The sequence below is a fragment of the Paralichthys olivaceus genome, chromosome 21, assembly GCF_024713975.1.
Source record: "Paralichthys olivaceus isolate ysfri-2021 chromosome 21, ASM2471397v2, whole genome shotgun sequence".
NCBI lineage: Eukaryota > Metazoa > Chordata > Actinopteri > Pleuronectiformes > Paralichthyidae > Paralichthys > Paralichthys olivaceus.
This window is the reverse complement of record NC_091113.1, coordinates 11,527,048-11,539,382: the sequence shown is the minus strand read 5'-3', so window position 1 is coordinate 11,539,382 and position 12,335 is coordinate 11,527,048.

Below are 12,335 nucleotides of genomic sequence, written 5' to 3'. Positions count from 1 at the left end.
CAGACAATTAAGACGCAAATTAACAAAGTGGTGGGCCCATGAAGTGGAATATAACAGAGTCAGGTGACGTGCAATGTGTCCGCAATAATTCACACTGCGCTCGTGCATTCGTCATTGCAGACTGGCAATAACACAAACCCAGCTCAGCTCCAGATCAATCAAACCTAAACCTGGTTTCTCTTTCTTTCATTAATAGTTTTGAAGATTAATCAGAGTAGATGTTTTCTCATAGAGGTTCCTGGTTCACTCACTTTCTACAATTTCCCATCATTATTGAAAACTGATAAATGCCTTTGATTCAAAGCCACACCTTGAATACAGTGTGTGAATATGCAGCCTCTTGTTGCTGATGTCCATTTTCTCTACCAGTTGATAGTTTGTCAAGACAGAGGCGGAGCTGAGAGGGGGGAGGAGGTGGTGGCGGGGGTCCCTTCTCCTCTCAACCCCCTCCTCTCCATCCACCTCCCCTCTTTGCACTGCATGGGACAGCCTGAGAGACACACCCCCCTCCCTCCCCTCCCAACCTACAGCGAGAAGGCACCCAGCTAGGAAAATACAATACAAACTCAATTAAATGCAGTCTCCGCTGCGATTTACTGCAATGAATGATAAATTGCTCGTCGTTCTCACACCGTAGGATCTCCGAAAATTGCAATAATAGGCAAGAATCGTTATGTAAAATATGCACGGGCGGGCGCTCATTTACCAAATTTGGTCCGGGAGGGGTAACTTGTGCGTCTGCTGCCTTTTGTTGGGAAATTCCTGCTCAAATAACCAGGTTTGTCTCAAAAAGCGTGTGGTTAAGGTCAAACTGCTACATGGGCTAAATTGCCACATTGTTACCCAGAAAAAGAGAGAGAGAGGACGTTCGCCGCACAATAAAAACGCACTCACGACTTTCACATATTGCAAGAGTGCTGAATAATTTTGTGGCCGTCTAGCGTGAAATTAGTACATAGCAAAAAGATAGTTTAGCAGTAAACAGTGTAAACAATAATTACGAACAGAGAGAGAGGATGGGGGGGGGGGGGGTCTTCACCTGCAGCCTCTGGAGCGTACATGAGAACAAAACCACGTAAACTCATTTTAAACATTTGTTAAACCTATTGACAATCATTCACATATTTATATTTGCTTTTTAAAAAGAGTTATGTGTTGAGTATGCAAATATATCAGCGGATGGCTACACTCTTTTTCTTTTTTACAAATGTGGTCAAATGTCACAGGTAAAGAACAAATAAACAATTTAAAGTTGATGAAGGAATAGAAAAATGGGGGATTTTAATTCTATTGGAAGAAAATCCCATCTCTTTATCAACTGAAGGTTTCTTTGTGTGAAGAGCTCTACTTTTCTATACGAAAAGGACTTTTTTTTCATTTCATAGTGGGTCAAAACACAATAAAAAGCCTTTGTTCTGTTGCTCAAAACATTTAATAAGCATTTTATTTGAAGGATGTGAATAAAAGTATTACAATCTATATTAATCTGAAAATGTTGCACCAAGTCTAATGCCATGATTAAATATCAATCTCAGTCAGTTTTGATCACGAGTTAGAAGCTTCACTATACATTTCTGCAATATTTTGTCGCTCATAATAAAACCTTTAGGATGAAAAATTGGAAAAAGAAAAAGTAATTTATCATTTTATGTTAAAAATATAAATAATTCAACTCTAATTTGAAATGACACTGCTGCTTTTGGGTATGAATTAATGATATATTTTTTCTACAAAATTATAGATTTTAAATCAAACAACTGAAATTATTTCTCATATTCATGGCAAATATCCATGCGCATCATTCGAAAGCTTAAATTTGAATTTCAGTAAATTTCTTTTGTCGCTTACAACACCACCTCAAGGGGAGAATAGGAGAAATCAAACTTAATTGCTAAATAAATAAAACATAATTTGACTTGATACTTGTGCTTTTGGGTGTGAATTAAGCGATTGCTCCACTTTCATTTGAAATGATAGATTTCTACTGTGAGTGTGTGAAAGCGTTGCTGGTCAAACTCTTTCTTTAACTGATATTCATGTAACAAATATCAGGAAGCAGGTGGTATCACACGTCTGACACTTCTGAGCTCGTAAGCCCCTAAAATTGTTAACTTCTGACAATATGAGAGAGATTAGACAACTTTAGAGTAAAACAGGACCGGTGCTGGTGAACGTACCCCTCCCACCAGGCTGTGCTCACTCTGAGACATTCAGTTCAATTCTCTCCCCACTGAGGGAATAAAACAACAAGCGCACCATTCATTTGTGAACATATCTGCACATTCCTTGTTTTTTTCTTTATCTTCATCTTCACGCACTGACATTTCCTTATACAAGCTTCACCCAGTGACCTCGCTGCGGTCCTGAAACACACTGATTTAACAGAACAGAACGTCTTATCTATTCATTCATCTATTTAGAGACACTAGCACAACCAAACATTTAAGAACTGTATAGGTGCAAAGTATCTACTAAGTGAGTAATGAGTTATACTTTTGCAGGAGTGTTTTAAAAAGCTATGGAGTCATTATGAGTTTTATTTTTGTGTAAAAATGTAAAAACCTGTGAGGAAATTATTTAAAAACAAATCAAATACAACAATTTCAAACACACACGTCTCAATAATTTGGAAGTCTGATTGCAGCTCAGGACATTTAATATTTACAGGTTTTTGAGGGGATATCTGGGAGTGTATATACGGCCAAAAGGTAGAGCTGTAAAAGCATGGAGGAAATATAGATTTTTGCGGTGGCCTCAGAAAGACAGGACACCCCCTCACCCTCAACCCCACCCTTCTACACCCCCCTTTATTCCATTAATCTCTGGAGGCAGTGTGTAAGATACTGGAGGGGTTAGCGTAACATCGTGCTGCTCTAAAATATTCCTACCCTCGCTTTTGCCTGTGGCATCCATATGTTTAATTTCACTACAAATGTTTTGACAGCAAATGAAACTCGTCCCCCCCTCACTTTTTTTTCTCCAACATTAGGGGATTTGTGGAGGAAAAATAGTTCTTTTTCCAAACCCCCCCCTCTTTTCTCTCTGCATCGAGAGGGCTTCTATTGAGAGATTGTGTGTGTGTGTGTTTCAAAAAGAAGCACAGTGATGCTTTATTTAATTGGTTGTGGACCACCTGGAGTTTCAACATTTCCCCTGGCTGATTTCAGACTCCCTCAGGTCAACTATACATGTGATGTCTGTAGCTGCAGAAAAAGAAAGAAAAACATGTCATTTGCAATGCTAAACTGGTGTAATGTTGCCCAGATTGAGTTTAAAATTCTAAGTCGTTTACTTTGTGTTTTATTAAAAAAAGCTGTTTTATGTCATCTTTTAAATAAAGGATGGAAAGGGAAATCTTTTAACTTTCTATTTGTGTGACATGTAATCCTTTAGCCTCCGCCTCAGCACGCACACAAACCTGCAGTGCGTTTAAAGGCATCCACTCGCACAAAGCACACAATAAACACAAGCACATGACCTGCAGGTGTGTGTATGACACTGGACACCGTCGACAAGACACTGTGCGCTCTGTATTAGACACACACATCATCAGGATTGTGTGTGTGTGTGTGTGTGTGTGTGTGTGTGTGTGTGTGTGTGTGTGTGTGTGGGGAGGGTAGACCAGGAAGCAAGGAGGCTTATGAGGTCACCAGGGGAGAAAGAGGAGGAAAAAGGATAGTGGATTGGGGAGAGCAAGGGAGGGGAGTGAGTGTGTGTGTCTGTGTTTGGCAGGTGTGCATGAAGCAGGGCTGTGGTAGGAGTGTGTGTGTGTGTGTGTGTGTGTGGGGTGGGGGGTCTAACGTGTGCTTCCGGTGCAGGATAGCCCATTCATCATTCTCACATGGTGGGTTTACTTTGCCAGTGATAGAAAATGGGTGAGGAGCAGCAGCACTACAGGGAGAATTAATGTGTGTGTGTGTGTGTGTGTGTATGTGTGTGTGTGAATGTGTTTGTGTGTGTGTGTGTGTGTGTGTAAGAGAGAGCTGGAGGAGGGGCACGTCAAACTGAGACCGATGGCCAAACCAGATGTGAAGGTGTGTGTGCATTTGACTGCGTGTGTGTGTTTACGTGGTGGGGTGTGTCACCTGGGTCAGATTTACTCCCCCCTCCTCCCCCCTGTAGCTGACATACCTGTCATATGCCACCTCTGTCTCCCCCCCATTGTCCCCCACCCCAACCCACTCACACACACCTCTACACTCCACAGAAAATCTCAGCTACACACACATAAAGTTAAAGGTGGTCCTCTTTGAGATGACGTCCCACGACAATTGTGTGTGCAGGTTCAGAGTTGGGTCAGGTGACATAATGGATGATCCCATCACATCTCAAACAAACCTCTGCTGCCATGACAAAAGCAAAATATCAAACAGGCTGTCCTGAGAGCGGGGAAAGATGGTGGTGGTGGTGGTGGTGGGGGGGCTCAAAGGCAGGAGGTGGAGGAGGACATCAGGAGTCACATCCTCCGTCGGCGTAAACTTCAACCACTGCAGTGACTTCACGCCTCCCTTTCACTCGCCTCTTTCTGTTTTATCCCTGTTAAATTCTGCACAAGCTCAACTGGAACGCCCGGCCCTCCTCGCAGGCCCTCCGCTGACCTCTGACCCGCAGGATCAGCTGGTTATGGGAAGCCACAGGAAAGGTCTTAAAGGATGAGCTACAGCCTCCCCTACTGGACGCATACCAAACCACAATCTCATGGGGGAAAAAAATAAAAAAAGGGACTGACCCTGAATTGTCTGAAAATATCAACTAACCAATTAAAGGATCCATGTGATTAAAGGTCTGCAGAGGAGGCGAGATTTGATGGAGAGCTTTGGCTTGTTTTAATCTTTAAGGGGAGAAGATGAAGGGTGAGGGGTGATGGGTGAGAGGGTGAGGGGGCCACTGAGGCGGGGTCGTCGCAGCAACGGGGAATTGGGAACACCTGGAGGATTGTGGGAGTCGTCATATCATAGACATGCATGAATAATGCAGTGTAAATGTGCATGCTGGGCCCTTGTTCTCTCTTCATTTTACACACGCACACACATGCACGCGCACGCCTCTGACCTTGTTTGGGGTCACACAGAGGGAGGCTGAAATGAGTTTCAAATGTTCACATTATTTATTATTGGGTATCATCTCACTGTACAAATCCCTTACAGATGTTAGCCTCTGGTGCATGCCTGGGCGTGTGTGTTTAGCGGCGTGTACTTTTAAAAAGGACGTTGTTAGTTATTGGTGAGGTATGGTAGTCGGTGCATGTTAAGTGATGGTGCTTCTTTATGTGGGTGTGGGTGTGTGTGTGTGTGTGTGTGTGTGTGTGTGTGTGTGTGTGTGTGTGTGTGTGTGTGTGTGTCAGCGCGGGGTGAGTGACTGCAGAAGAAATGAAGGATGATCTTTATGTGGCAGCTTATTTGTTTTTGAATGCAGGAGCCTCAGAGGCCCCCTAACTAAAGGCATCAGGCCCGATGCAAGAAGGGCGTCCGTCACTGCACTGTCAGCGCACACGCACACATACACACACAGAACAACGAGAGGAAGAGTGAGCAAAGCACAGGCTGCTCTGTCTTGTGATCAACCCCTTGTGAGCTTCGTTTGTGAGAAAGTAGCTTCTCTCTCTGGGAGAAAACAAGTTTGGTGCGAGAGCAGGACGATCAGTCACACGCTGGCTGCAGTTTCATAAGATCAAGAGTCTGAGGAGTGTGTGAGAAGTGAGAGACCTCACAGTGACAACATCTGAAGAAACACATTCAATATAAAAGGAAGCAGAGTTAAGACAAATGTTTAGGAACATAAAGTTGTATTTTTGGTGAGGATTTGTAAAATTTAGGCAAAGACAGAGTTTACATAAATCAACTGAAATGACTGTACATATGGTGAGTATTTTACAGACCAATTCCAGTCATTTTGAATCTTTAATTTTCATGTAACTAAGTTGAAGACAAAAAGAAAAAAATTACTATTTCCCCACCAAGATATTATTGCAGACTGTCTAGACATACAAACATTTGGATTTTCATTCAGGGGAATACAATTTCCAGATAACATAGCAGAGCAGTTAGTCGCGTTGATAAACTATAAAATAAATAAAGAATTACAAAGTTTAGAGACTCTTTTTGTTATGTGGTTAACTCAAATATTTCCGGGGGAGGAGTTGCACTCATGACCTCAGTATTTTTTTTAATCCCGCTGACGACATCCCAACCCATGTGATGGACATGATGCCTCCAAATGTTTTGAAACGGAAGCATTAAAAAATGGTAGAGAGAGAATTATCACATGCTTTTGGATTTTATTGAAATTACATAACAAAATAAAAAAAAGGCTGTTTAAGTTAATTCACTGTCCTATAAAAACAATTAATCCAAAATCTCTTTTTTAAATAAATTGCATTGAATTGTAATGACATACAAACATGTTTTTTTATACAACACTGTCCCTAAACTAAAATCTCAATTCATAATTTATATTATTTTACTTATGCCAATACTATTCTCATAAATAGTAATATTAGCATTATAATAGAATTAGCAGGTATATAATAAATCTTATTGGAATCATTGCTCGTTAATTTTGTCTTTTCTCCTATTTAAAAAATAAAATAGACTTTAGTTGCACTTATATATGGCACTTTGTAGTTTTGCCACTAACATGATTCTTGCTGTTGTGGGTTTGCACCCTCATGATTGAATGCACTTAATGTAAGTTGCTTTGGATAAAAGCATCAGCTAAGTGATATGTAATGCAAGGTAACATTTGTCCGTTTAAAATTGATGAATTTGAATTTTCTCTAGAAAATATATTTTCTATACCTCAGGATTAATTGCACAAAAGGAAACAAATGAAAACAACTCTATAAACAAGGTCATATGTAATAGTTATAGGTATAAAGTCAGATTTATAAACAGCAAAAGAGACGCGTAAAAAAAAAAAGCAGTTTGTCTGAGGTCTGGTATCAAAAAAGCTCTATAAAAGGTCAACGGTGAACTCCGCGGAGACGACCGGTTGGTCACTATGGAGGTTCGCCTTGGGACACAGGGTCAGCGCCGTCGCCGCCTGGATAGCTGACCTTTCTGGTGTCAGAGCAGGGGTCTGTGTGTGTGTGTGTGTGTGTGTGTGTGTGTGTGTGTGTGTGTGTGTGTGTGTGTGTGTGTGTGTGTGTGTGTGTGTGTGTGTGTGTGTGTGTGTGTGTGTGTGTATGAGGCCTGGCCTGGGGGAGGATTGAAGGCAGGTCATATATAAATGTGCCCACATGTTGAGCTGGGGATACATATCGTATCTGAATTGGGATTTTTCGTTGTTCTGTATTGTGGGTGGTATGGATTGGAATATACGTAAATAAATGAAGAACGCACACACACATCTAAAGGAGGAGGAGGAGGGGACGTTGGTACTTTGTAAAACACCTCAGGTTTCTGTTTTTGGCCCACACACCAGAGAGGCCTTGGCAGAAGCTAAATGGACGAAAGTAAATAAAAGTGGCCATTATGTGTGGGCTCCAGTAAATAGCTGCTCTCTTGTCTCTCTGGGCTTCAAAAAGAGGGGCGGAAGATGCGATCACGAGGAAAGCCCGTGTCTTTTCTTCTTCAGCCACTACAGAGAGGAGGACGAGGAGGGGGGGGGGGTCTGGCTCTCCTCCACGACCTCCCCCTCCTCTACTTTAACCCCCCCTTTTTCAGCTTTCTCTTTCAGCTTCCTGTTTCTCTCTCTGCAGTTCATTTCTGTCATCCCTGTCCTCTTCGTCCCTTCTGCCTCCTCTCACTGTCCTCCCTGCTGCTCCTGTCTTGACGCTAAAACCCCCGGCTCGGCCCGCCCAGTGTTTCTCAAAACATTGCAGGAAGGGAGAGATCAATGGTGTCCTCGGAGAGGGAATTACACAGCTGAATTTCGATGAGAGCAGAAGAAAGGAAGAGGAAGGGAGAACAAGTAGAGGCGGGGAAGGCATGTGAAAAGGGAGAGAGGGAAGAAGGATAGTATATCCTTCAAGAGGGGGGAAGAAAAAAGAGAAATGGGAGGAATGTGGAAAACTATGTAGAAAAATGGACGGGTGTGAGTGAACTGTGCAAAAAAAACTACAATTAAAATAGTTGAAAATTAATCTGCATGAGTGTAGTTTAGGATGTGTGTGTGTGTGCTGTTGAAATGAGTTATCATCCGTAACTGTGAGCATCTGCACCATAATTTCTGCTAACAAGTGAATTCCCGGGCCTGCGTTTTATTAGCTGGGACTGAAGAGAGATTTCCTGTTTATTACAACACACACACCCACACTCTCTACCACACACAACACACAGAGACACACACACACACACACTCTGCCACACACACAACACACACACACAGTGGCCAGGACAATCTTTGTGCAAAGACACGTTTTCATTATTTATTTTGATTTGTCTTATTTATTTATGATTCTATTTCACAGTTTTAAGCAGCATAAACAATATTGCATTTACCTCTTCTGTATTGGTAAAGCAGTAAATATCACAAAGCCAGAGAAGTCAAAACCTGGGCAAATGAAACCACAACTGTACAGTTAGATAATCACAGGGGAACTGACAATTTGAACTCCAAACATGTCCCATTACGTATTGGAAAAGTGCAAAATAGTCTTTAGCGTGGCTCTCTCAGGTAGATGGCATTAAACCAAAGCTAGGTTTAGGGTTTACTAGCCCTAACACTAACTTTGAAACCTCTTGTTCCCCTTTCTCTGCCGAAGCATCAGTGTTCTGCGCCTCCATGTGGAAAAACTCACAAGATGCACAAAAGACAGAGAACATTCAAATGTTACGTGTAGAACAACTTTTTTGCATTGATTTGGAAATGGTCAACAGAGCTGACAGCAGATTTCAGACTCACTTATGCCGTCAAATCAAACTGCTTCCTGTTTTTTGTGTTCCCTGTGCACAGAGCAGATGAAGTGCAATTCAAGAAAGATTTGATATGATTTTCTTTTCTGTCATGACTGCATCATCCATGGCTACATACTGAGTTTGTTGGGGGTGTTCAGGCTGATGGGTATTCTGTCTGTAATATATCAAATAAAGCAATAATAAAAGAAAAAGCAAAGCAGGAATGATCCTAATATTCACTGGGTACTAAGGACCTGGCTGTTCATGTGATAAGTGCCACTCCTAAAATCCTAATGATGCTGCTGGCAGCAGCAGCAGAGAGCCGTATAAAGCAGCGTCTCAAATAGAAGGCCTCTATTTGGCCGAGCGGCCGCAGGCGGCCACAGAGAGAGGGAGAGAGAGGGGCTGTGGAGGAGGCCTGAGGAGAACCCGGGACAACACCTTCTCTCCTGGCTCTGAACTCTGCACTGGGCTCAAACGTCGTCAATTACTGAGAGATATACGGGGCCGGCCCATTTCCACCACTTCACTGAGTCCCCCTTCAGTTGCAGCCCGCTCGGACTGTAAATTATCACCCCCCCCCCCGCCCCTACCGAGGTTTGCAGCGGTTTTGGAGTCACCAGTGAGACCCTGCTCTGTCTCGGTCCGATTCTGAAGGAATTCCCTCCCTCTGTGTGCCAAACCCCAAGCCTTTGCAAGCCGGAGCCATGGAGCATGCAGCTGCACGCCCTTGTGGACACGCTCAAACATTGATTTAAACACACACAAATGCATACAAATGTTCGTATATGGTATATAAAATCCCCTGGAGCTATAGATCATTGGGAACAGGTAGAGAGTTTAGCACGCACGCACACACACACATGCGCAGGCTGTAGATCATTGAGGTGGGCAGGGACGTCAGCACTCCCATACACAGTGAGCCTTATTGCAGAGTTTAATAGAGGAAAGCCAGCATGAATCCCCACAGTCATTCTGTTCCACTCAAACACACCATTCACAACACTCTGTGCCTGTGTGTGTGTGTGTGTGTGTGTGTCCCTACATACTGTACATTGTGTGCTTCAGTATGTGCATGTGTGGACAGACATGTATACAATATGCATATATGAATGTGATTGAGTGTGTTCTCATGCATACGTGACATACCGTGTGTGTGTGTGTGTGTGTGTGTGTGTGTGTGTGTGTGTGTGTGTGTGTGTGTGTGTGTGTGTGTGTGTGTGTGTGTGTGTGTGTGTGTGTGTGTCAGGATGGGCTCCATATTGACCCATCAGTGCTGCTCTGTCACCTCTCCTCTCTTTATGAGTCTAGTCTTTTAAAAACACACTGGATTTATAGTCAGTTTGGGCGCAATCTCCCACACGGTGTGTGCGACAGAGAGTGTTGAGTCAAGAAAAATATATTTTTTTCCCCCAGCCCTGAAAACCGAACACCGGACCTAATGTAGAAAATGAGTCTTGTTTGCTGTCAAACGAGGAATTAAACACATAAACATTTAAAGAGACGAGAGGGTTATTAGCGCCATGTGTTACTTCAACGCTACGGTATGTTACACTGAGAGAGAGAGAGAGAGAGAGAGAGATAGTAAAGGTGCCACTGGGAATTATCTACTGTATTATTCTGACAACATTCAGCTAATATATCGCTCGTCTCGGAGTATAAATGCAGGCGGTAACTAATCAATGAATAAACCAGGTAGAAGAACATTTGATTTATCAAAAATAGTTCGACTATCTACAGCAAAACATTATGTGAGGATGGAGGAAGATGTGTGCAGTTCAGCTGGGTTAATATTTTACATCACACACAAGGAGGATAAATGACATTCTCATTATTATATAATAAAAAGATTTCAAAAGAAGAATTTTACAACTACACTAAGAGCCAGTGTGTGGTGCTGGAGATCAGCGGATTCAACGGCTTGGACATGTCCTCAGAATGGACCAGAACTGCATACCTAAAAAATCGCCCAGAGATGGACACCACCTGGAAAACGCAAACAAGGTCAGCCCAAAGCAACATGGCGGCCAAGTGTGACGGCCAAGCTGAAAGAGATATGTCTGACATGGGCCCAGGACAGGCCCGGATGGAGGCAGATCATGGATGTCTTATTACCCTCAAGGGACAAATAGGACTGACTAATTCACTCAGTCATTATTATACTGTAAAAAGAGAGGAATAAAATAAAAGATGTCTCAAAGAATCAGTGTTCGTGCAAGCGCTGAAAGTAAAAATGACTTTTTCATGCCACAGTAACAGGTTTAGTTCAGGGGCGTAAACCATCTCCAGTTGTGATGTTTTCATGTGTCGACCCAGAACCTGGTTGTCAGTGTAAGATCAGAATCCTGCACATGAACATGGTGATTAATGTCGATAGAAACGGAGCTGAGAAGTGCAAACGGCGACTTGGCATCTTCCGCTCTCTGTGATGCAAAAACTCCCACGTCATCTTCAAAATGCTCTGCTTCCAAATTGATTTCACACCACGAACGCCGCCCACTCCCCTGGAGATTAACAAAGCAAATTCCACTTCTCCCCTCTTAAGGACGCACACGCAGATTTTTTACTCAAACCTCAGATAAGCAGACGTGGAGGATTTTCTTGAGACTACACATCCTTTATCTGTGATTCGTAGGTGCTGTGTAATTGTGGATGGAGTCTAACGTGTGGTCCATTTGCTTCATTAATGGGGCAGACGCGAGCCGGCTCAGCCAAGAAAAACGCCCATTGTTCCCTTATACCTCCCCGTTTTTTAATGTGAAGCATTAGTGCGGCAGTTGTTAGTGCTAGACCATAGTGCTTTGCTGATGGTCAAATGACAAAGTCTTAATAGAATATAGTGGGGACGGGCAGGACAAAGGTGGGCAATGTTCAGCTGGATGCAGCCAATTTCTGTGTGAGAGGCCTGCCTAAAAACCCTATTCATGGGCTGTCTAATGCTGGTGCGTAATTAAATGTGATTACTGGAGCAGAGGGCTCCTCTCTGCCTCTCCGAGGGCCACACACAGGACTGGAGGCAGCGTGCATGCGCTCATTAAGGAGGCGCTAACAGATGTACACAAGCAACGGCCACGGGCGTACCTAAAAAGCTAAGCCATCTCTCTCTCCCTGACACACACAAACATAAACACAAGTAAAAAAATCACGTATCTCCAAAATGTCAACTTTTCAGGCTCGGACAAAAGCAGGATTGGATTTGAAAGGGAATTTGCCCAAAGGGTGGCAGAATTTTTTTAGGCGAGGGGTATGTAATCCTTCAACTGGAGTTTAAACAGAAATTGGAGATGCAGGTTTTTTTTTTTTTTCCTGACAGTTAAATCTCACCGAAACGCACAAGAACAAACAAACACATACCGAGTCGTGCAGCGGTAAATAAAAATCAGGCTAAACTATGACCTTCAGTCAGTGATAATCATAAGGCAAACACGCAGAAATATAAACAAAAATCAATTATGGTTTCCATCTACATACACAGACACACACACACCTTGTCTGGCC